This window comes from Leptopilina heterotoma, unplaced genomic scaffold (genome assembly GCF_015476425.1).
Source record: "Leptopilina heterotoma isolate Lh14 unplaced genomic scaffold, ASM1547642v1 Lhet_253, whole genome shotgun sequence".
Classification (NCBI taxonomy): domain Eukaryota; kingdom Metazoa; phylum Arthropoda; class Insecta; order Hymenoptera; family Figitidae; genus Leptopilina; species Leptopilina heterotoma.
This window is the reverse complement of record NW_025110966.1, coordinates 107,787-135,239: the sequence shown is the minus strand read 5'-3', so window position 1 is coordinate 135,239 and position 27,453 is coordinate 107,787. Positions and strand designations below refer to the sequence as shown.

At 25.6% G+C, this 27,453-nt stretch overlaps 1 protein-coding gene and 1 long non-coding RNA gene across 2 annotated transcripts in view; both read right to left on the bottom strand.

Moving 5' to 3' along the window:
- Window positions 1–27,010, bottom strand: part of LOC122503277 (fez family zinc finger protein 2-like) — a 47,679-nt gene extending 20,669 nt beyond the window's left edge. Inside the window, exon 1 of the mRNA XM_043613752.1 lies at window positions 26,243–27,010. The gene's annotated coding sequence lies outside the window, so the exon portion shown is untranslated. The remainder of the gene's footprint in view (window positions 1–26,242) is intronic.
- LOC122503279 overlaps window positions 1–27,453 on the bottom strand; it is an 87,703-nt gene that overhangs the window by 36,511 nt on the left and 23,739 nt on the right. The window lies entirely within an intron of this gene.

The following is a 27,453-nucleotide window of genomic DNA, read 5'->3' as shown; positions in this document are numbered from 1 at the left end:
AAGCACTGAATCAAGAACCCTTTAGAAAAATATCAACTTGAACACACGAAATTGATTTTTTTTTTGATCAGCAATAAAAAAAAGCTAACTACAGAACAATAGATTTTTATCAGCAGAAAAGAGAAAATGATTGGATTGGAAATAAAATATGTGCATATTGATTTTTATTTTTATTGCAAAAAGTACGTGTTTATAGTGTTTCTTGGAAATCACTCTTCGGCCTATTGGTTTTCTTATCTGATATCAGTTATGTACTCAATTCAGGGTGCGAGCAGTCTATTACCTTCACGATCTATTGATAAGGGCGTCAAATCCGCCAACAACACACTTTCGTGGTTACCAAGCAGAACGGTGAAACTCCCCCCCCACCCCCTACTCCTCTTCACCGTTCACCACCTTGCCTTTCCAAAATAACTTCAGATCGATCACGAAATTCAACTTCTGTGATTGAATGCAAAAGAATTTAATCTTGCTATTAAAACATCGTTAGAAATATTAGAATCGTAAATTTGTCTGGATATTAAAAGATTTTTCTTTATTTCAATTATTTCTGTTTAATTAGTTTTTGATTATTTATATTTTTTTGTTTTTAATTTAGTATTTTAAATAGGCAAAAGGCTCTTTGGGTCAATCTTAAAAAATATTATTGAAGTGCATAGAGAGAAAATAATAAAAATTTATAATAATAGGTAAATAAATAATTTTAATACCTTGATCATTATTGTGTTTATTTCTTTTTTTCATTATTTTAATGTTTTACTGTAATAAATTAACGGATGATTTAAATTTCTGAAACAAAATAAAATAACACGAAAGTATTTTCATAATTTTCAATTTGAAACTAAATTTTAAATATTTTTTTATTAAAATTAGATTTAAAAAAGCAATTTAAATTATTTATTATCAAAACTAATTAAAACAACAGGTTAAATTGATTATTATAAAAATTAAATTAAAAAATAATTTAAATTATTTTTTATTGAAATTAGTTTGAAAAGCAATTTAAATTTTTTATTACTACAAATTTTTATATTTAGATTACAAATTATTTATTTAGATTCATATTATTTTTATTTTTATTTCAATGAATTTGAATTTAAATATTTTTTTATAAAAATTAAATTAAAAAATGCATTTTACATTATTTATTATTAAAACCTATTTAAAAAACAGTTTAATTTGTTTATTATCAAATTAAAAAATAATTCAAATTATTTATTATTAAAATTAAATTAAAAACCAATTTAAATTGTTTATTTAAATAATTAAATATACAAGTTGTTATATTGAGATGGAATATTTACATTTTTAAAAAATTTTTAATTTTCATATTATTTTCATTTTAATTTTAATTTATATTTCAATGACTTTATCCAATATAGAAAACTGTGTGTAATGAATATATATTTACAAATTTAATTCTCTTTACCTTCTGTTTTCTGAATGAAGCATTTTTATTTATCTCCATTAATTAATTTGTATCAACTATAATAATATATTTATTTCCACAGAAACATTTCGAAAATTTTACTCATTATTGAACTTCCATAAAATATTTTTAATTTAAAATAACAATAGAGGAAGAAGAAAAAATGGTACAAGCAAAGTAGAATAATCCAATTTTTGTGCATTTTTATTTTCTTCTTCTCGGTTTTTGCGCAAGAGAAATTTTTTCACTTAAAATTCTTTTTCACCGACAGTTTCTAAATCTGATTGTCAACTGACTTCGCTTTTCTTTCTATCGAATAAAATCGATTTCAAAAAAATTTTCTTGACAACAACTTAGCGAAAATTGTGATTTTTTATCTGTCATTGATTTTGACAAATGGATTAGTTTCTTCTCTACATTTCATATTTATGTTTTTACAATAATAAATTATTCAAATAAACCAATTAATTAATTAGCAAATAAAATTAAGAATAATAAAAGTTTCTTAATTGAAATAAAATTATTAAAAATAATTGTTATATAATTTTTTACTGACAATTTATTATCATCAATCAAATAATTTTTGTGTCAAATAATTTTTATGTGAAATTCTTGTCAAACTTTTGTAAAATTCTTAGGAAATATTTAACAAATTTTAGCAAATAATTAAGAAAATTTTACTAACACTGTTTCTATTTAGTTGAAAAAATTTTGTTAATTTTTTTCCATTAGCTAAACAAGTTAGTAATTCTTTTTTAATTAGTGGACTATTAAATAACTATTTTTAATTAGCTCAAAAAAAATTAACAAACAGTATTTTAGTGAAAAAAAGAAGAAAGGAAAGAAAAATTGATGACCACTATTTTTAATTAGTTAATCAAATTAGTAACATTTTCTTAATTGGTGAAAAAATTAGTAATATTTTTTAAATAAGTTAAAAAAATATTTACTAACACTTTATTAGTGAAAGAAAAAAGAAAGGAGAAAAAAAAGAGAGTAAAAAAGGAGAAAATTGCTAACACTATTTTTAATTAGTTAAAAAAATGTATAATATATTTTTTTTAATTAGATAAAAAAATATTTACTAAAACTTTTTGCAATTAGTCAAAAAAAAACATTCAATTAATTAATGAATTTAGACTAAAATAGAAAAGAAACCAAAAAATATAATAATAAAAAAAGAAAAAAAAATTAAAAGCAATGCAAAAGAAAAAAATTGTACGTGAAATAATGTGACACATGTGGTGTCTTGAAGCGAAATTGAAGGAAAAATTTTCCCCGAGACGTCAGTTTTTTTACAGCCACAGTGTATTCGTGTCTCTTTTTATCACGAAGGAAATAAGTATCGTTTCCTCTTTGAAGCTAAGGGTTAAAGTGTTGGATAAAACTGGTCCGTCGACTGCCATCTGCCGCCCCCAACCCCGAGGGCTTTTCTAGTCTCAGAGGCAACTTATGGAAGCTCGGGAGCGAGTGGCTTGGACGGCTCAATGCCCTAACCGTCTCCTAACCACCCCCTGGGAAACCCTCAACGTCTTTATTCTACCGTGAACCATCACTCCGTGCTTTTCATACAAGATTAAATAGGATATTACGCATTAAATGTCGCGATTCCTCGTTCTTTGCTCTCGTTTTTTTCACCCCAACTGAGGCGACAAAACAACATGACCTTTTCTTTCCACTTTTTTCTTTTTCCTTTTTTTCCCTCTTTTTTTGGCTGTATCTTTTCAGCTTTTCTTTGATACTCAAATTTATATAAATTTTTCTTTCCTACTTTTTTTCACTACTATCACTAATTTGCAATTAGTTTTATTTAACGGATTATATTTAGTGTTTTTGTTGTTGTTCTGAGTTCATAAAAAGGACTTTAAATTAAATTCTTTTTAATTTTATTATTTCTTATGGACTACTGACTGTTAACAAGATAGACTGCTGCTGAACAACATCCTAAAGGATTGGAAATATTATTGTAACTTTTAAGCGTTTTTAAGAAGTAGTAACCACAGCCAAACACTAGCAGAAGATCAAAATTGCCAAAAAAAAAAAAATTTAAATTAAGTTCTTTTCAATTTTATCATTTGTCATGGACTGTTAACAACCTATATTGTTGCTGCAATGTTGCTGCACAACATCCTGAAGAATAGAAAATTTTATTGTAACTTCTAAGCGCTTTTAAGAAATAGTAACCACAGCCGAACACTAGCACAAGATCATAAGTGTCATAAAAAGGAGTTTTAATTAAATTCTTTTTAATTTTATAATTTTTTAAGGACTGTTAACAACCTAGATTGTTGTTGGGATGTTGCTGAACAACATCCTGAAAGGTAGAAAATTTTATTGTGACTTTTAAGCACTTTTAAATAAAAGTAACCACAGCCGCCAACTAGCAGAAGATCATAAGTGTCATAAAAAGGAGTTTTAATTAAATTCTTTTTAATTTTATAATTTTTTAAGGACTGTTAACAACCTAGATTGTTGTTGGGATGTTGCTGAACAACATCCTGAAAGTTAAAAAATTTCATTGTAACTTTTAAGCGCTTTTAAGAAATAGTAACCACAGCCGAACACTATAGCAGAAGATCATTAGTGTTATAAAAAGGAGATTAATTAAATTTCTTTTAATTTTAATGATTTAAATGGACTGTAAACAATCTAGATTGTTGCTGGGATGTTACTAAATATAATCCTGAAAAATAGAAAATTTTATTGAAACTTTTAAACGCTTTTGAATATATGTAACCACAGCTGAAAACCAGCAGAAGATCAAAATTGTGACAAAAATAACTTTAAATTAAATTCCTTCTAATTTTAATGCTTCTTGTGGACTGTAAAGAACCTAGATTGTTGCTGGGATGTTGCTGAACAACATCTTGAATACTAAAAAATTTTATTGAAACTTTTAAACGCTTTTAAATATTTGTAACCACACCCGAAAACCAACAGAATATCAAAATTGTGACAAAAATAATTTTAAATTAAATTCCTTCTAATTTTAATGCTTCTTGTGGACTGTAAAGAACCTAGATTGTTGCTGGGATGTTGCTGAACAACATCTTGAATACTAAAAAATTTTATTGAAACTTTTAAACGCTTTTAAATATTTGTAATCACACCCGAAAACCAACAGAAGATCAAAATTGTCATAAAAAGAAGTTTAAATTAAATTCCTTCTAATTTTAATACTTCTTGTGTACTGTTAACAATCTAGATTATTGCTAGATTGTTGTTGAACAACATCCTGAGGAATAGAAAATTTTAGTGAATCTTTTAAACGTTTTTGAATATTTGTAACCACAGCCTTAAACCAGCAGAAGATCAAAATTGACATAAAAATAATTTTAAATTAAATTCCTTCTTATTTTAATACTTCTTGTGGACTGTAAACAATCTAGATTGTTGCTGGGATGTTGCTGAATAATATTCTGACGAATAGAAAATTTATGGAATCTTTTAAACGCTTTTGAATATTTGTAACCACAGCCGGAAACCAGCAGAAGATCAAAATTGTCATATAAAGAAGTTTAATTTGAATTCTTTTTAATTGTAATGATTTTAATGGACTGTAAACAATCTAGATTGTTGCTAGAATGTTGCTGAATAACATCCTGAGGAATAGAAAATTTTAGTGAATCTTTTAAACGCTTTTGAATATTTGTAACCACAGCCGGACACTAGCAGAAGATCAAAATTGTCATAAGAATACGTATAAATTCAATTATTTTTAATTTTATTATTATTCATGGAGTGTTAACGACCTATTTAGACTGTTGCTGGAATATTCCTGAACAACATTCTGAAGGATAGAAAATTTTATTGTAACTTTTAAGTGCTTTTAAATATTAGTAACCAAAGCCGAACACTAGCAGAAGATCGGAATTGTCATAAAAAAACGTTTAAATTAAATTCTTTTTAATTTTATTATTTTTTATGGATTATGGATTGTTAACAACCTAGATGGTTGCTGAGATGTTCCTGAACAACATCTTGCAGGATAGAAATTTTTATTTTAATTTTAAGTATTAGCAGCTACAGCCGAACACTAGCAGAAGATTATAATAATTGTCATAAAAAGACGTTTAAATTAAATTTTTTTTTATTCTATTATTTTTTTATAGACTGTTAACCACCGACAGGGTGGAGAGTTCTTTTAAATTTTGAATTCCCGGTCAATTTTATAAAATTTCCTGATCAAATTTTTATCATTAATTAAACACTATTGTTGTACAATTTGAAACAATAAAAATAGTAAATAAAAACCAATATAAACACAATGGATATAAATAATAACATTAATGATAATAATAATAATAATAATAATAATAATAATAATAATAATAATAATAATAATAATAATAATAATAATAATAATAATAATAATAATTTTAATATTAATAATAGTGATAATAATGATAATAAATAAAGACAATAAAAATAAATAAAAACACCTCTGGCTATTCAAGATAAATATCGCACTGGTTCGATTAAAGAACGCGATTCGACTCATGTGCAGTGGATGAGGTGAGATATTCGCCTCTATGCGACACGATAGAACCCGAGACGGTATTCATTGCATAACGGAAACGCCTGGAAGGGCAACTTCCGGCCACGTGGCTGCTCCTAAGGAGGCACATATACTTGTTCAACAATCTCTCTATATATACGCATTTTGGCATTAAACGCAAAGTATAGAAGAAATGACCCAAACGGAGGAGTTTGGATCTCGGTGCAGTGGAAAAGAAGCGAGACATCGAAATCTACATGGCACGCGCCACGGGAACAGTGAATTATTCAAATAAAATTCACGAATGGGCCAGCAGCTGCCAGTGCTCCAAGCCAAAATTCAATTCCGAGGGAGTGGCTGTTCGCGTATATTCCGCCATGCGTGGCACATACATACGTAAAAATACTGCCTTTTTACGTCACTACGCTTCATCAAACCTCTTACAAATGTTTGACCATTTCTATATAAAAAAGAAACATATATTCTTTTTTGGAGATTTTGGAGAACCAGAAAAATTATCTCGTTAAAATTGTGTTTCCAAAAACAAACTTTGGTTGACTTAACTAAAAATCTTTAAAACTAAAAAACTTTTTAAAAAACTAATTAAATTAATAAAAATTTAAATAGTAAACAATTAAACATACAGGTTAATAAAAAAAAAGTTAATTACAAGAAAGAAAACTCAAAGGTTCCAGTCAACTATTTTTTAGTTTTAACCAAATAATTTGGTTATGAATACTAAATCACCACTTGTAGTACAATGAGTAAAGCTTTCGACTTGCAAAAGAAAATTCAAGCTTCGTTTTCCAGCGGAGGTGAAAAAAATTTTTCACAAATAAATTATGAATATTTATCTTATTACAAGCAAAGAGAAAGAAAGAGAAAAAAATTCTAGAAAAAATTCATCAACTGCTAATTAGTTCCTATGTCGTACTATGCTAACAAACACCGCGATTTCGAATTGCACTATATAACAATTATAACATAAAAAAGCGCACAGAGGAAATTTCGAACCAAAATCGAGAGACAATAATTCAATTGAAAAGAAAACCACTTTCACGGGCCATTTTCACAGACATTATTTAACACTGACGTGTTGAGGTCAATAAAAATGGCCATAGTTGAAAAGCTCGTTGACGAGAAAATAGAAAAAAAAAAATCTCGAATTAAAGGGAGGAAAATTGTACCCTTGTTGAATTGTGAAGAATATATATATCTATATATGAAGGTGAGAAGTTTATTTAAGACGAAATCATCTGTTGTCGATTAAGGAAGGAGCGAGAAGGAAGTACTTTTATATAGCAAGCTAGAGAGAGAGAAAGAGGGTACGATTGGGGGTAGCTCGTATTATTGCTTGTATTGTAGACCACCCCACAAGGAAACGACAGTTAATCGGAGGGGGGTTATAGTCCCCTGAGATTCTGAACTTTGTGGTACTTTAGTCGTATCCCAAGTTTGACGTTGATGCTGTCCCCCCTCCCTCCCTCTCTCCTCTCCTGCCAATTCTTATCACTCTTTCTTCGTAATTCCCAACGACGAAACATTGTAAGATCTTGAAGAGTTTTTCCCTCTGACTTACACACCCACACTTTTCATAGCCACCCCCTCCCCTCCCCCCTCTCTTTCTCTCTATCACTCTTACCGTAACCGCTTATTCCTCGCAGAAATCGTTTTCATTTCTTTGTTTGCATTTCGACTCGACATTTCCCTTACGATAAAATCATTTTCAAGAATCTCTTTTTAAATTTGTAATTCTTTCTTTTTTTTTATTCTTGTTATTCACTCATATATGAAATGTACGGATTTAAGGAAATTGCGATTGCTTTTAAACACTTTTCATATACTTTTGGTTGGGTAAAGGGAGTTATTTTACTTTTTAATACGATTTGTGACTAGTAGTATAAAAAATTATTGAATATTACTTTTGAATTTACAATTAAATAATATATTATTTAACTTTTATTTTATTTTTATTTTTTTTTATAAAATGTATTCAATTTTTACTAAAATTATTATTTCAAGTGTAATTTGTTTGATTCAGATAAATATTTATTTGATTTGATTAAATATTTTATTAATTTAAAGTTAAAATACAATTTATTGGATTCAAGGAAATATTTCTTTAAAAAAGTAAATAATTATTTGTTAAAATCTGACTAATTTTGTATATAAAATAATTTTTTTATCCCAAATGAAAAAAATTGATCTTTATAATTTTTGAAGTATATTTAAAAAAAACTTTATTTAAGTTGAAAATGTTTGAAAAAAACCATTGTTAAACAATTATTTTATTTGAAAATTCATTTTTTTTTTCTAACTAATTTCAGATGATAATTTTATCATAATTTTTTAATATAAAAAAAGCTTTATATAAATTATAAAAATAAATTTTGTTTGTTTGTCAATTTCTTTGTGAATTTAAAATAATATTTATTACAAAATTATGCACGGATTTCAAAATCGAATAATTTTTAAGAATAAGAAAAATTTAAAAATGATCAAAACAATTTTTAGACCTATTTTATTTTGTAACCATTGAATTTCTCTAAAAAATTTACTATAAAAGCAATTTTATGTAATATTTTTAAATTATTTTCCTAATATAGTTTAAAATACCTTAATTGCTTTTTGCTTCAATAAATAAAATTTGTGGTTAAAATACAATTTATTTGATTCAAGGAAATATTTATTTTACCATTAATTTAAGTCGCAATTAAATGTTATTTGCTTCAAATAATAAAATTAATGGTTAAAATTAAAATACAATTTCTCTGAATTAAGTAAATATTTCTTTGATTAAAAAAATATTTATTTGACAAAATTAAATATTTCTTTGCTCTCTACGTCTGAATTAGTTAAAAATAATTAATTATTAGTAACAATTATTCGTAAATTCTTCAATTAAATATATATTAGAAAATAAAAAATTAAAATAATATTAAACGAAACGAATTTCAAAAAAATAATTTCCAGTAAAATTGAAATAAACTTTTTCAAAAAAATTAATTCTTTTACAGAATTGTTAGTTAAATGTGGGCAAAATTAAAATTTTTAAAGATATTAATATGAAACCTTTTCAAAATTCAATTATTTCTAAAAATTCAAGCTACAATACTTTTAATGTATTCAATTAAAAATTAAAATTTTAAGTAAAATTTATTTTTAAATCAATTTTTATTAGAAAATTGTATTAGAATTCAATTATTTAAATAAACAAAACAATCTATTGAACAATTGTATTCTTATAAAAAATTTTATTAACAAATTTTTAAATAATTGAATTCTTTCGACGAATTTTAATAAAAGTTTAAAAAATAATTGCACTTTTCAAGGAATTACATTAAAATTTAATTCCTCTGAAATTTTTTATTAATTAGGAAAATAATTAAATGTTTGCGTAGAATTTTATCAACATTTTTTTTAAATAATTAAATTCTTTTGGAAATTTTTTATTAAAATAGTAGATACTGAAAATCATTGAATTGAGGAAAATTTTTATAAAATAATTAAAATTTTGACAAGAATTTTCTTAAAATTTTTATAAAAGAATTGAATTTTGGAGAAGAATTTTATTATTTCTAAAAATAAATGAAATTTTGACGAGAATTTAAAAAAAAAATTTTTGAAAAAAATTGAATTTTGGAGAAGAATTTTATTATTTCTAAAAATAATTTGAAATTTTGAGGAGAATTTTTAAAGATTTTTGAACATAATTGAATTTTTTCGAAGAAAATTTTATTCTTTTGAAAATAATTGAATTTCTGCAATCATTTGTAATTTTTATAAAATTCTTGAAATTATAACTTATACGAATTACGAATTACGAATTTACGAATTTTTCGTCGTTTTTCTATCAAATTAGGAATTTTACGGATCTTTTTTAAAAAAAAAACTGACTTTTACGGGCTTGAAGAATATTTACGGACCTAGTTCGAACCCTAAAATACTGAAATTATTGGTTCACATATACAATTTATCTGTATCAAGTGAATATTTATTTGGCTCAAGTTCAAATATTTATTTAGTTCAAGTATGTACATATTTGGTTCAAGTAAATATTTATTTAGTTCAAGTAAATACTTATTTGGTTCAAGTAAATATTCATTTGGCTCAAGTTCAAATATTTATTTAGTTCAAGTATGTACATATTTGGCTCAAGTTCAAATATTTATTTACTTAAAGTAAATGCTTATTTGGTTCAAGTAAATATTTATTTACTTAAAGTAAATGCTTATTTGGTTCAAGTAAATATTTATTTGATTAAAAAAATATATATAGTTAATTCAAGTAAATATTTACCGGATTCAAGTAAACCTTTATTTGATAATTTTTTTTCTCAGCTTATGCGTGAGTGATCCTATTCTCAAACAAAGGAAACAAAAAATTTCGCTGATTTTAAGCACGGCGCGAGTATTTTGGACGCAACATTTATAAAAACGTTGAAACAGGTTTCTCTTATTTTCATTCTCGCTCATTTGCATTAATTATGGGTGTACATGGCACCTTATTTTTTTTGCACATGTCGCGCACAATCTATGAAGGTAAAATTTATATACACATATGTATATATGAGGCGAAACATTCCTATCGCAATATATCAATCTTAACCAAGTGAGCAATGCATATGCTTAAGTTTTACCGCGCATATAAGCATATGAGCGCGGGTGGACAATGGCCAGTGGGCATCGTTTCTTTATAGCACTACAAATATATGCATATATATGCAATTCAAACTCTCATACAAATGCGCACACAATATTTACACCGCATTTTGGCCGGATATAACCACCTGCCTATCACTTCTACTTTAACAACCGTTTTTCTATATGTATATATACGCATATATTCACGCGTGTGAAACACACCCTCTAAAATTCTGTCAGAGGTCCGAGAAAAATTTATTACCTCAAGGGGAATTCACGTCCAATGAAATTCTAAGGACTGAAAAAAATAAATGCGGAATAAAAAACAAATTGTTGTGAAACGGAAGCTTAACTCCAATTTGCTGCCACTTATAATGAGAATTTATTTGTATATTTTATTATTTTTACGATTTGAATAATTTCATTATTTTTACTATATATATATTTGATCAATATATGGTACTATAACGGGCTTTAAGTCTATTTATATTTTATAGCCGATTTAATTAATCAGGGTTGCCAGAAATTAGAAAAATTAATAAAATTCAGGAACAATGAAATTGGCCAGGAACATTAGGAATCAATTCAAAAAACTTAAGTACTCGTTAAAGTATTGTTCACCCAACAAACTTGTCGTAAGGACAATGTATTTAACTCTCTAAATTTTGAATTAATAAAAATGTATACTAATTTAAATTATAGTGACTGACTTTTTGCTTGTGTTTTGTAACTTTTACTAATCAATTAGTAAAAATTATTATTTATTAGTCAAATTTACTAACTAAAAAGCAGAAATTTTGCTTTTAAATTAGTAATAGTAAAAAAAAATTGTTTTTGAATCCTTTCTGTCCAGTACGGATATAACGTAAAAATTGTTACAGGTGCTCACACCGTATTATAAATATAAAAATAGGATACGGTGCTTGTGCGGAGTAAGAGATTTCCGCTTGTTGGTGGTCCATTGGATAACGGAGACTCATTTGAATTTTCTCTTTCCTCTTTTTTTTTTGAAAAAACAGAAGCTCTCAGATTGTGAGCAGCCAATCTTATCTGATGACGAGAGCTGATTGATACTGTGATATGAGCTGGGGTTCAGCACAAGTCTCTCAACGACCCCCATAGTTTTATGAATTGGTGGACTGAGTGGCGAACGAACATTTAATGCCTTCGAGGTAGGTAGACATTTAATCATAATATAATATTTAAAAGGTAATTTCACGGCCTGTTTACCTTCACGATCTATACATACATATATATAAGTATATAGAATATCATGTTATACACCTATTCATTTCCCCCCTTGTTTTGCGTCAATTTCCATTCCACCATGGGAATCAAACTTTCCCGTAAACGACATTTCCGGAAATCCGAAACACTCGATGTTAATTTTATTTTTATTTCCGTCCTTGACTTGTTTTTTTTTTTAGAGGGAAAAGGGAACTGCTTGTTTTTTTTATTGATAAAGGGATTTATTTTATGAAATTTTATTTGATTCAGGGTTGACTTTGAAGAACTTTGAGTATTTTAGTCACAATTTATTTATTTTAAATTTTGATGAATTTTGTACTAATAATTTGGAGAAATTATACTAAAAGTTAAAAGAAATTGTACTAAAAATTTAGAGGAATTTTATTACAAAAATTCAGAGAAATAATAATATCCAAACTTTTAAAGAAATTTTACTAAAAATTTAGAGAAATAATACTAAAACTATTAGAGAAATTGTACTAAAAGTTTAAAGAAATTATACTAAAAATTTTAGAGGAATTGTGCAAAAATTTAGAGGATTGTACCATAAAAATTTACAGAAATAATACTATATTTACAGAAATTCTACTGAATTAGAAAAATAATAATAATAATTTAGAGGAATTTTACTATAAAAATTTAGAGAAATAATGTTATTTAGGGGAATTTTACTAAAAATTTCGAGAAAAAATACTGTACTAAAATTTCAACTAAAAATTTAAAGAAACGAAACTTAAAATAAGAAGAATTTCTACTAAAAATTTAGAGAAATTTTACTATAAAAATTTAGAGAAATAATATTATTTAGGGGAATACTACTAAAAATTTTGAAAAAAAATTCTGTTTTGTGAATTCAACTCAAAATTTACTATAAAAATTTAAAGAAATAATATTATTTAGGGGAATACTACTAAAAATTTTGAAAAAAAATTCTGTTTTGTGAATTCAACTCAAAATTTAGAGAATGAAACTAAAAAATAAGAGAAATTATACTAAGAATAAAATTCAAAGAAATTTTACGATAAAAATTTAAAGAAATAATATTATTTATTATATAAAATTTATTAGTATAATTTCATTATAAATTTACAATAAAGTTATCCTTTAACATTTATTGTAGTACCTACTAATTATTAGCGTGATTTTAGTAAACATTCGTTAACCTTACTACTTTTAAATTGAATTTTAGTAAAAATTAGTAAATTTGACTATTTTCGAAATAAATTTTAGTAATAGTTAGTAACTTTTACAACTTTTTGAATTAAAGTTTAATAAACATTACTAACTTTTGCTACTTCTAAATTGAATTTTAGTAAAATTTAGTAAATTTGAATATTTCCAAGTTAAATTTTAGTAATAATTAGTAACTTTTACTATTTTTGAATTAAATTTTAATAAAAATAATTCATTCTATTTCTTTTCCCAGTTGAAAAAGTTCTAGAGAATTTCACTGGAATCATTCTATAGAATTTCTACATGAATTCGAATAAATTTTAGAAAATTTTTAATTAGAAAGAATATAAATTTCGTAAAATAACTTTTTTAACATTATATTATTGTATGATTACAAATAAAAAATTTTTGATTCAAATCGCAAGTGAAATTTAATTTTACAATAACATAAAATTGAAAAAATTGTTTTAATTAATGCATATTCTTTTCTTTCTAATTAAAAATAACTAAAATTTAGTAGAATTTGTGTAGAAAATTTGTATAGAATGATTCTAGTGAAATTCTTTAGAACTTTTTCAGCTGGGTTGAATTAAATTTCAGTAAAAATTCGTTAATTTTACTACTCTTAAATTTAATTTTAGTAAAAATTAGTCAATTTTTTTGTTCTCGAATTAAATTTTAGTAAAAATTAGTCACTTTTACTATTTTTAAATTAAATTTCAATAAAAATTAGTAAAAGTTTCCATTTTCGAATTAAATTTTTGTAAAAATTAAACAGATTTACTTCGAACGTAGCAAATTTTACTCCGGCAATAGTAGAAGTTACTTTATATTTTTTTGTAAATAAAATTACTGCACTACAAAATTGAAATTTTCTATTTGAATTATTTATATATTATTAATACAATTTTACGAAATCTGTAGAACAAAGTTTACTGAATTGATAGAAAAAATTTTCTAACATTAATTCTACTCGAAAATAAAGAATAAAGTAAACTACACTTTTATGGTAGAAAAGATAAATAAATAAAGTCAAAACTGCCAAGAAATTTTTCTATTTGTACCGAACTGTAAATTATTTACGAAAATTTAATTCGAAAATACGAAAATTACTAATTTTTACTAAAATTTAATTTGAAAGTTGTAAAATTTACTAATGTTTACCAAAATTTAATTTCTATTATTTTCAGAATAAATATTATTCTTTTCGAATGAGTAAATGTTAATAAAAATATACAGTAAGTTTATAGTAAAAATTATTTATAAGTTCATGTTACTTTACTATACTAATTTGTTTTTACTAAATTCGGACCATAATTTTACTAAAATTTACTAAAGTAAACATTTCCTTATTTAGCAAATATATTTTTTGTTTCTCTATAAATTTAAATTTAAATATATTCCATTTATTAGTAAAATTTACTAATTCGAAAGCAAAAAGTTTGTCACTAATTCAAATTAGTAAACAATTTTACTAATTCAATGGGAGTTCAACTAATTTAGTTTTTTATGTTAATTTAATTTTTTGTTTATTTTAATCTGATTTTCATTTTTTATTTTTTCATTTACGAGACTACAATTCAAGGCATTGTCGACGGTCTAAAACTTATCTAAATCCATTTGCAATAATGCTTCGCACTTAAATTCGTCTTTCGTTCCCTATTATCATTGGGCTAAAATAAAGATATTTTCTTTATGCGTGAAATAACTATAATAAAAATTTTTATTATTGACTTGACAAATTTAACATTTCCTTTATATTCTCTTTTTAGACACAAATTCTTATTCCTCCAAACAGAAAATTATTGCGTGATTGCGTGTTTTAGAAGACACTATTTACGCAAATTTTATCGTTTTCAAGGCACTTATTTATATTCTCTTTCTATCATTCTCTCAATAAAATAATCCTATCATTTTGCAAAATAATAACACATAAATGTAAACATTATATATATATATATAAATTGCAAAAAATGTAAAAAAAAATAACACAGTATTTACTTTGAATATATCGATCGATAAATTTTTGAAAGTGAAAAAAATGAGATGCGAAAAAAAAGTATAATTCATATTTAATATATTTCATGCTGGTGAATAAATTTGAATTACATGTCAATTAGAGGAACATTTATGAAAGGTGAATTCACTCTATATATAGAGCGTATATGTTCCTATCGCTGAATGAGCAAACCAGAAGTTTCAAGAGACAATCTGAATTTTTCATTTTACTCGTTTTCTTTGGATGCTACAGACCCTAACACATTATTACGCTACTTGATTTTGCATCGAGCCCAGCTGTCTACGATTATTCGCCATAGAATTTTCAGGGATTCCTGTTCAAAACAGGGGGGCCCCTATCATCCTTCGACTAATATTTGAGGAGGCCTTATAATATAGCTTCGGGGCCTATATATCGGACTTTGCCTAGGTTTCTCTCTCTCTCCCTCTCTCTCTTACTCTATTTCTCCACTTGTCTTTGATCTTCGCCTCTTTTTTCCTTATACGCATATTTATTATTTATATAAAGAAAATTGGTTCAATTTTCCATAAATAATAAACTTGATTATTAATTTTACATTTTTTACAATTTTTTAATTTTTCTTTTTCTACCATTTCTTAGTTATAAATTTTTACCATTTTACATTTTTAACGAATATTTAACTTGAAAAATTAAAATTATAAAAAACAGGGTCTAACTTTGAATCCATTTTTTTTTGGTGTATATTGAATAAATTATTCCTTTTTTTTAAATTGAAAAATATTAAATTAATTTTTAATTTTTTTTTAATTATTTTTTATTTACTCTTTAGTTTTAGAAAAATTGAAATTAAAAACGTTTCTTTATGTATAAGCGATAAGTGCGAAGGGGTTTTTTTTTCTTGGGTAATAAATTAGAATAAGCATATGACAAAGAAATTAGTCGCAGATAGTATACTTTGGAAGCAAACGATGTTACAGTGTCTATCGTATATCTGACTAACAAATTATCAACCGTCTTGAAACACCTCGTATAACTGCTACTTGCTAACCTGCGTTGCGTATTGCGTATTATATGCTCTCACACAGAGTCGAGGTGCGAGGGTAAGCCTGAAATTAATGCGCTACTTCCTCTAGACATAACTTACAATCGCACTGAAAACGCCGCAACTTGTTATCACCAAACTCCATACATAATTTTTCTTCAACATCGCCATTTAATTTTTTTTAATTCCCTCCATTTTTATCATGTTAAATTAGATTCTCTTAATTTATTCCATTAAAAACTTTATTATTAACATTAAAATTAACATTAACATTAACAGGCTTCGCACTCATCTACTATAAAACCTATACTACTTGTATTTACTACCTTTTTTTACGTTATGCTACTATTTGGGTACTTTTTTTTAGATACCAGCCACTAAAAGATACTATTTCTGTCTTTTTTTGAGAATATCCACTACTTCATTTTTATTTTGCTAATATACTAGAAATCAAAAAACTATTATCAAAAATTATAATCAAATTCTTTAAAACGGTTCAATTATTTTCAAAAAATATTTGAAATTCAATTATTTTCAATATCTTGTATTTTCATCAAGTTTTGCAAAAAAATTCAATTATTTAAAAACAAATTTATAAAAATTCATCAAAAATTCAATTATTTTCATAAATAATAAAATTTACACAGGAATTCAATTATACTTAAAATAAAATTATCATAATATTTATTATATTTCGAAAAAATTATTTATTCAAAACAATGTTTATAAAATTCTTATGAAGAATTCAATTATTTTTAAAAATAACAAAATTTTTCACAGAAATTCAATTCATTTCAAACATTTTGATACAATTTTTCCCAATAATTCAATAATATTCATAAATAATAAAATTCTTCTTAGGAATTCAATTATTTTTGAAATTTTAATAAAATTCTTAGCAACTATTCAATTATTTTCATAAATAATAAAATTTATCGCTGGATTTCAATTCTTTTTAATATAATTTTACAGGTATTGCTCAAAAAATTGAATTATTCTTAAAAATTTAATTTCAATTTTGCGAAAAAATTAATTATTTAAAATTTTTTTTAGTTCTTTGGAAGAATTCAATTATTTACAAAAATATTAGAATTTTTCTCATGAATTCAATTTTTTTTTAATTATTTTAATAAAATTGTTCGAAAGAAATCAATTATTTTAAATACAATTTTAATTAAATTTTTTTGAAATAATGCAATTATTCTTTCAGATTTTAATAAAATTCAATTATTTACATAAATAATTCTTCGAAAGAATTCAATTATGTCGATAAATAACGAAAGTATTCCCGAAAATTCAATTATTTTGAGGCATTTTAATAAAATTCTTTGCAAAATTCAATTATTTAAAATAAAATTTCCATAATATTTATTACATATATTTCAAAAAAATTAATTATTCAAAACAATGTTTATAAAATTCTTATGATGAATTCAATTATTTTCAAAAATAACAAAATTTTTCACAGAATTCACGCAGACTAATTCAATTATATTCATAAATAATAAAATTCTTCTTAGGAATTCAATTATTTTTGAAAATGTTAATAAAATTCTTAGCAACTATTCAATTATTTTCATAAATAATAAAATTCATCGCAGGATTTCAATTATTTTTAATACAATTTTACGGGTATTGCTAAAAAAATGTAATTATTTTTATAAATTTAATTTCAATTCCGCAAAAAAATTAATTATAAAATTTTTTTTTTAATTCTTTAGAAGAATTTAATTATTTACAAAAATGTTAGAATTTTTCACAGGAATTCAATTTTTTCAAATATTTTAATAAAATTCTTCTCAAGAATTCAATTATTTATATAAATAATTCTTTTAAAGAATTCAATTATTTACATAAATATTTCTTTGAAAGAATTCAATTATTTACACAAATAATTCTTCGAAAAAATTCAATTATTTTAACAAATAATTCTTCGAAATAATTCAATTATGTCGATAAATAACGAAAATATTTCCGAAAATTCAATTATTTTGAGGTATTTTAATAAAAAATTACAAAGAATTAGTACCTACTGATTTAAATTAGTGGACGACTTTTCGCACTAATTTAAATTAAAAGAGTAAACTATTTTTGCCTTTGGCCATAGTTTGCTAGATTTTGAAAATAATCAAAATAATTTTCAGGTTTTAAACTATTTTTATCGTTGACCATAGTATGCTGGATTTTATCCATTGGTCAAAAATATATAAATTTTGAGGGTTTTAAGTATTTTTATCATTGGCCATATGGTTCACTAGTTTTTGACCATAAAATCAAAATATATAGAAATTGTGAGGGTTTTTCCGTGATTAATTCAGATTTAAAGATTAAAATTATTGTCAAATCTTTTTAATGCATTTCAAAATGATTAGTATATTATTAATTGATATTAAATCTATAAATACTTTTTTCGATTTTTATAGATTGAATTATTTTTTTTTTCTTTAAGTGTGAAAAATGTTTAATGAAATTGTTGTGAATGTAGTTTAAAAGCAATCAACTGGACACTTGTATACGTAATGTATGAAGTATCGGTTCTCAAGGTATCAAATTTTATGGGATGCGGTGTGACGTATACGCATTGTGGGGTGACCCAGGTCGTTAGAGGGAAAAATTGAGTTCTAGGGTCACGGTGGGTGTCCAAGCAAGCCCTATATACTGCCTGAGCACGCAAGTAATTAATGTCTCAATATATATATGTACAATGTATAAATTGAGGCGAAAAAGCAACTAACTAATAAACATTGTGTATATACACACGTGACCGGATAAACGATTTTCTCTATACCATCTTCAATATTCGAGTGTATATACTATATAGTTAAACGAATATCCGATATTATCTATACGTTAAAACGACCCTATTCACATTCTCTAAATCATATCCTTCAGAAATAGTTATTATATCTTTTTAATTATATCGCAAAGATAGAGGAAATGGGGTGTGAAGTTTTATTACAATTTTTTTCTCGAGTTTCCTATTTGTATTTTTCTTTTGGGTAACAATAGTTTTTTTAAATCACTTATTCAAACACAGAAAAAAAAATTTACCTGGTACAGCTATAAATTTTACTAGTTTAGCGAAATTTTTATTTACTTCAAGTTAAGACTTTCGATATTCTAGAGAAACTTATCGCTGTTCCAGATAAAATTTTCTTTTTAAATTAGTAAACATTTTAACTATTTTTTTAAATTTAGAGATTAACACTTTACCAATTTAGTAAAACATAATTCTACTAATTAGTAGAAACTGCGAATTTAAATCTGAGATTTTAAATAGGATACACTTTTACTAATTCAGAAGCAGATAATTAATAATTTAATTAGTCTCCCTCGAGGGGAAAGAATGAAAAAATGATGTTTCTTTTTTAATTTTTAAATGCCTGAAATATTTGGATGAGTTTTGTGATTTAACGATGATTCTGAGAGCGAGCATTGAGAATAAATGAGCGGACAGGGGCCGGAAGTTCATGCTTATTCACTGAGCACCGAAAGGGCGGCTGGGTATAATTTACGTATAAATTAAGCGGAATGAATCAACGGCAGACGATTAATCGCAATGGTCGGTACACGATAATAACAATACCACGCTTGTTTATGCGCGCTAAACGAATATATTATACCTTTTTTTCATTACTTTGCCACGTGGATCTTCATTTTTGTATTTCTCCATTTTTATTCGCAGTCATGTAATATATAACAAAATATATTACTTTGTTTCACCCTGCTAAAATATCCACCCCCACCCCCCCAAAAAATATCGTGGAAATAATCGATTTTTCAAACAGGAATTTTTACCAATCATTTTTTGTAATATTCATTTATTTAGAAAAAGTTCCTATAGTAATTAGTTAACTAATTAATTAGTTATTTTTCACTCATATTTTTTCTAAGGATAACAATAATTGAGACAAAAAATATAAAAAATAAAAAAAAATCAATTCTCCAAATAATAAGAAAACATTTTCCTTGATCCCCTTTTCTCAAAATGCTCTTGAACTTATTCTCACAAACACATGCAAATTCACAATAATATCAGTATCCAGATTGTATCAGCTAATACACATAATAACGTGAGAGTGCAATTCTTGTTATAATCTAAAGGTTGAAGGCGAAAGCCATATGTGTATATTACTCTATAAAGAAACTCCCTACATTGCCCATACTATGTAGTGCCAACGGAAATTAGCGAACAATTATTACTCCACCATTGAATTGAACTCAGTGTTTTATAAACAGTGAGCTTATCGAACGAAGCCGAGTCCATTATTTTAAAGAATTCGAGTGCCCTGAGTTAGTGCCGATCACTCGAGTATATACATATATACATCAAGTATAATCTAAGTATATTCGAGGCGATCGGGGGGTTCGCTTTTGCTTGTAGATTTTCGAGTACCTTATAGACCCCGAGACCCTGGGGTAACGAGAACGAAAAGGGTCTCGGGCGGCATACACACATACTGTTTCTCGTTGCAGTAGCTTAAAGTGGAAAGTAAAGGGAGAGAGAGAGAGAGAAAGACAGAGAGGGAAAAGACTTTGGCAAGGCTTCGGTGTTATGCGAACCTCTTGAAACCTCGAGCAAACACTCCTGGAGCAGGGCGTTTGCCTAGTACACCGATTAATATCCCAATGCAACTCAACATCTCCTGTTCCCGGAGGCTGTTCGACACTGCTACTTCATTCTTTATTCATTGTATCGTGTCCTGGATAAATGGCCGATTAGGAGGTCCTATACAATTTTTAATATTCGATTCCTGCCTTCTCTCGAGAGTGATGAATTTTTTTTCTTTCTTTTTTCGTTAATTGACGGGGTAATTTTGTTTTGCTTTTTTGTGTATATGTCTTTTCTGTGCATATAATACTCTGTATTATATGTAAGGGTGGTTAAACGAAACAGAACTATAAAATAAACCAAACAAGGTTAAATTAAACAGAACTAAACGAAACTGAACTAAAGTAAATAGAAGTAAAATAAACTAAACATATTTAAAGAAGACTATCCAAAACAGAACTAAACTAAACTGAACGAAAACAAACCAAACAAAACGAAACTTAACATAAAGTCTTAAAAAAGACTAAAGAAAACTAATAGAACTAAACGAAACTGAACTAAAGTAAATAGAAGTAAAATAAACTAAACATATTTAAAGAAGACTATCCAAAACAGAACTAAACTAAACTGAACGAAAACAATAACCAAACAAAACGAAACTTAACATAAAGTCTTAAAAAAGACTAAAGAAAACTAATAGAACTAAACGAAACTGAACTAAAGTAAATAGAAGTAAAATAAACTAAACATATTTAAAGAAGACTATCCAAAACAGAACTATAAACTATAAACTGAACGAAAACAAACCAAACAAAACGAAACTTAACATAAAGTCTTAAAAAAGACTAAAGAAAACTAAACAGAACAAAACTATAAACAAAACTAACAGAATGAAATAGAATGAAACAAAACTAAACAAAAATAAACAGAACATAACAGAACTTAACAGAACTTAACAGAATGAAACAAAACTAAACAAAACTAAATAAAACTAAACAAAACTAAACAGAACTTAACAGAATGAAACAAAATACTAACAGAACTAAACAGAATGTAACAAAACTAAACAAAACTAAACAGAACTAAACAAAACTAAGCAAACTACAATTACTAAAACTCTATACAGAATTTTACGTTTTGTCTGTACCGTCAAATGGGGCAATTGGCAACAGCGGGGTAATAAAGTAACAGACTAACAGGATATTAAATTTTAATTTAGTATATAAATTATCAACGTTTTTGTTATCCGATATTTATGAATCAAACAATTAACAAAAACTGTTCATATTACAAATAATCGAACAACAAAAACTTCGATAATTAACTATATAATAATTTGAATGTTCTTTCATTCATTCACTTTTTCTGATGTCCCTCACACTCTGAAGTTGTCTTTTGTTCACAGGAAAAAAAAAGTCTGACTCCGTTTACACCTTAAATTCAGCCCATGTATTTCACATAAGTCTGTCCTTGTTTAACGGGGCTGACTCCGTTTACACCTTAAATTCAGCCTCAAAAATAGGCTGAAAGTAAAACTTTTTTTTTAGTGTGTTTATACCTTTGTTTTTTGTTAGTTTTAGATAGATTGTATATTATATTATTATTTTGTTAAAAGTCAGTTTTTGGATCGTAATATAATTTGTGTTATAATTATTTTTATGTTACAATTAATTCAAAATTCTAATAACAAATAGAAATCATCAGAATGTTTTTCACTTCTTTTCATTAAAAGACTAAAATTTTGTTAAATATTACGTTTTGTCAAATTGAAATTATGCAGATTTTTGTTCTTTACTTCTAAGGAAGATTAGAAAATTGTTAAACAACTCTGATTAAGAAATAGAAAATTTATTTATTGATAATTATTTATAATTTTTTTAAAATTGAATTTTTTTAGTGTTTTCAACAAAAATTTGAATTAGAAAATTTTGGAATTCTATTTTAAATTTGCAAATTTTATTTTAAAAAAGCAGTAAGTAGTTAGCCGCGCGCTTTAGCGCTCGAATTGTTGCTGCGGTAAAACATCTTGAATCAAAATTTATAGTTCTGGTTTATTACTATATAAAATTTAATCGAAAATAATCGAATTTTCCAAAGTAAGTTTTGAAAATAATTGGAAAAGGACCAAATTTTTTGTATTAATTTGATATTAGTTCGCTATTAATTTGATAAAAACAAAAAATAATAAGAAGAAGAAGAAAGAAAAATGAAAACTTACAGGAAAATTTTTATTTTGCTATAAAACATTAATTTTTTACGAATTTTATCTTTACCAGGGTCTCTTATCATAATATATATGTTTATATCACGACAAAATACAAAAAAACGCGACATTTGTTATGGCTTCCGTCGGCCGACGCGACGGTTCGCCATTTTTGATTGAACGCTTCAAATATTCAATTACTATCTGTGCGGACAGTATCAAAACGAAAAAGTCCAAATTTCATTATTTGAATTAAATTTAATTAATAAACGAAATAAATTAATTTTAATTGGTTAAAAAATTTAAAAAAAAATGTTTTGTTTGAAAAAAATATCAAACTGCAACGAATTGATATCAAAAAAGTGGATCAAATCATAACGAATTGATATCAAAAAAGTGGATCAAATCATAAATTGATCCAAATTTTTGTTATCAATTTAATCCAGTTTGGTATCAATTTGATACTTCCAAGAAAACTGTGAATGTAGCATTTTGATTTATGAACAAAAGTCATATTTAATACAAATACAAACAAATAAGAAATAAGTAAAATAAAGTTTCTTTCAAAGACACTCATTATGGAAGAAAAATTCTTTACCTGGAATAGCGAAAAGTTTCTCTAAAATAACGAAAGTTTTAAATAGAACAAAAAATTTTGCTAATAGAGTAAAATTTGTATTCTAAGTAAAATTTTTTTTCCGTGTATTGAATCGACCTATATACAATGAAAAAAAGGAAGTAAATAAAAAGAGAATAAAAAATATAAAGAAAATAAATAGAGAATAAAAAATATAAAGAAAATAAATAGAAAATAAAAAATATAAAGAAAATAAAGAGAGAATAAAAAATAAATAAAGAAAACAAAAAGAGAATAAAACTATTTTTTAATTCTCATTTTATTTTCATTACGTTTTCTTTATATATATATAAAGAAAATATAAAGGAAATAAAATGTGAATTAAAAAATACATATAAAGAAAAGGAAAAGAGAAAAAATGAAGAAAATTAATGGAGAAGTTTCAAATAATTGAGAATTTTACACACACCATATAGATTATTTTTCTTGAAAACTGTATTATATGTGTATGCGGTGTTTTATAAAATGATTATCAATTCACCCCTGATGCAATTTCCCGCGCAGTATATAAAAGTCAACCCCCAAAAAGAAATTTGAGCATAGGCGACGGAAGTTGCTCTTTAATCTTTATGAGATGTGGGGTGCGCAAATCAGTCGACAATCCATTTATAAAAATCTGGCTAATTGTGATAAACCAATGTCTATCAATTATTCGCTCTGTCTAACAAATATCATTTCATTTTATCCTCCTTTCATTTATCACTTCACTTGTAAAACGAATTCTAAGGTTTTATAATCATATTTTTGTATAGTAATTCATGTGAGAATTTTTTTTTATTTTTATAAAATTTTAATTTATTTCTGCAATTGCAAAGTTTAATGTTAATATTTGTAATTTTATTGTATAAATAATAATATAATAATATAAATAATGCTGTCAAATGGGGCAATTAGTAACAGTATATGGGGTAATAAGTAACAGAACTTCAAATTTTGATTTAAGATGCTTATTATCGAGACAACAAAAACGTTGATAATAAACATATCTTGAATAAAAATTTATAGTCCAGTTACAATTATTACCCAATATTACTAATTACCCCCATTTGACGGTATAATTTTAATGATATATCAAACTGATAACAATTTGGATTCAAATTGATAGGAAAAATTTCGATTAGATTATACGATTTTATTCACATTTTTATGGTATTTGTTGGAATTTTATTTATACTTTTGAGTTGACAGTGGATTATTATAATTATTTAATTAATACAAAACATCTTAAGTTTGATATACGATAATAAAAAATTAAGAGTTCACTCTTAACTTATTCAAAGTATATTAAATTATAACTATAATTGATATTTGGAATAATATATTTGAGTCAATAAAATATAATTTATTCTACATTTTAGTATTAATTTAATCCTTTTTTTGTATTAATTTGATATAATTATAATTATTTTAATTATTTTTATTGTATACATATATATTTATACAATTTGTTATTATTCCAATTTAATTTGGTATGCATTGAATTTAATTCGATTCAATTCGGCGTCAATTTGATTCAATTCGATTCCAGTTTGATTCAATTCGGTACCAATCTGACTCAATTCGAATTGAATTTTATTTAATTTGGTATCAATTTGATCCAATCTGATGTCGATATGGTATCAATTTGATTCAATTCGGTATTAATTTGATTCAATATGGTATCAATTTTATTCCATTCGGCACTATTTTAATTCAATTTGGTATCAAATTCATTCAATTTCGCATCAACTTGATATATCTTTAAGGCAACAGTATAATTACTCAACAAATTCGTTAAGAAACTTTAGTTTTAAAAGGTTCTAATTTTTTTAAATGATAAAAAATAGCTATTTGATTTTATTTGCGGTATCAATTTGACATTATAATTTAATTCAATTCGGAACCAATTTGATTTAATTCTGTACCAATTTGATTCAATTCTGCGCCAATTTTATTCAATTCGGATTCAATTTGATTTAATTTGGTACTAATTTGCTTCAATTCGTATACCAATCTGACTCAATTCAAAATCAATTTTATTTAATTTGGTATTAATTTAATCCAATTTAATATCGATATGATATTAATTTGATTTAATATGGTATCAATTTTATTCAATTCGGCACTAATTTTATTTAATTCGGTATCAATTTCATTCAATTTAGTATCAACTTGATTGATATCTTTAAGAAAACAGTAGTAATTCCTCAACGAATTTGCGAAGAAAATTTAGTTTAAAAAGGTTCATAATTTTTTTCAAATGATAAAAAAATAGCAATTTCATTTTATTTGGTATCAATTTGGCATCAATTTGAATCAATTCGGTACCAATTTGATTTAATTCTGTACCAATTGGATTTAATTCTGCACCAATTTGATTCAATTCAGTATCAATTTGACAGAATTCGGTAGTTTAAGAAAACAGTAACGAATTCGTTAAAAAACGTTTATTTTAAAAGGTTTTAATTTTTCTAAATCTTAAAAAATTGTCATTTTTGGCTTTATTTGGTATCAATATGATTCAATTCGGTATTAATGCAATTAAATATGATATAATTTGATACCTTATTTATTAAAAAGCATTAATTTTTTGATGTACTGGTTATAAGAAGCCTTTGTTCAAAAGGTTTTAATTTTTTTTAATAATACTAATAATAGATTTTTTTAAACAAACATTTTTTAAATGTTTCAAAAAATCATTTAAAAGAATAGTAAAGTTTCAAAATATTGTCTGTATACACAATAATATAGCGGGAATATTTATGCAAAATAGTACAAAATATCAATTATAGAAAAATTCTTCTATTATAGAAAAAAAATAGAAGTAAAAAAAATAAGAAGTCATCTCTGTACTTACTGTCAACGTTTTATGATTAAAACTCCTCTAATTTTCGATTTAGCGAAAATGTTCTCCAGCACAAACACTAAAATTTATTTCAGCGTCTCTTGTCGCTCTTGTTCTGTTATTTTTTTTTTCTTGCTGAATCAAAAGTCTTCAGTAATTATTAAAAATTAACTTTCACTGAAGATACAAGAAGCGTTCCATTCTTGACACTAAATTTATCAGAACGCAATCCAATTTTGTAGGTCCATTCGCCAATAAATATTAACAACACTTTTAAAATCATTGTCTTCCTTTGTCTCATATTTCAAATCGAAAACACTAAAAAATTCCACAAGTAGCATTTCTCAAATTACTGATTCTGATTTAGTTAAAAATTTATAACACATCAAAAATTTGTTTTTAAATTCACAGAACACACTTTATCTTTTGTTTTTTCAAAACAATATCTTTTTTTCATTCTTTTTTCACTCGAGAACAAAGAATGGACGGTTTTACCGTCCGCATCCGTACATGATGATCAAGATCAACTTTTTCGAAAAAAATAATAGCAATCTTTAGTCAATTGATTTATTCCAAAAGGACCCGATGGCGAGATTTTAGTCCGAAGACAGCTTTCAGTTTTGTTATTTATTTTTTTCTTATTGTTCGTACCCCGCGATGATTTTGTGATTAAAGATCAACGCGAATTTTTCGTCGTAATCTATATGGTTTGTGTATAGATGAGCAAAAGTATGTTGAGTGAACGTAGGGAACGCGATTTTCGACGACGTGGTGGAAGGTCGTCGAGCGTGGCTGAAAGGAACGGTTGTGTATAAGGGGGAGAGATGGAGAGAATATTTTTAACAAAGATAGCAACGTTTTGGGAGGCGTGGCGAGAGGCGGAGTTATTCAGCAACCAGCAACACGCCCTTCCCTTTTCAAATGCCTTATATTACCATTCCAAGCTCAGCAACACCCTGACACACGAGTTCATCCCCATCGCCTGTGAAGGGCGTCCTCTCGCCAACGTCAAAAGTGGCGGAGCAGTCTAGCTCCTTAAACTCTGACACACTCAATCGATCCTCTCTTTATGTGTACCTTAACCAGAGACGTTGAATAGTAGTGTCTTGGGTGAGAATTTTCTACGTGTTTTTTTCTTTTTCTTTTTTTTTGTACTTTTAGTTTAACGCCCCCCTTTTATCTTTCGAGATTGTTTAGCTTTCAAACTTCATACACACGACATT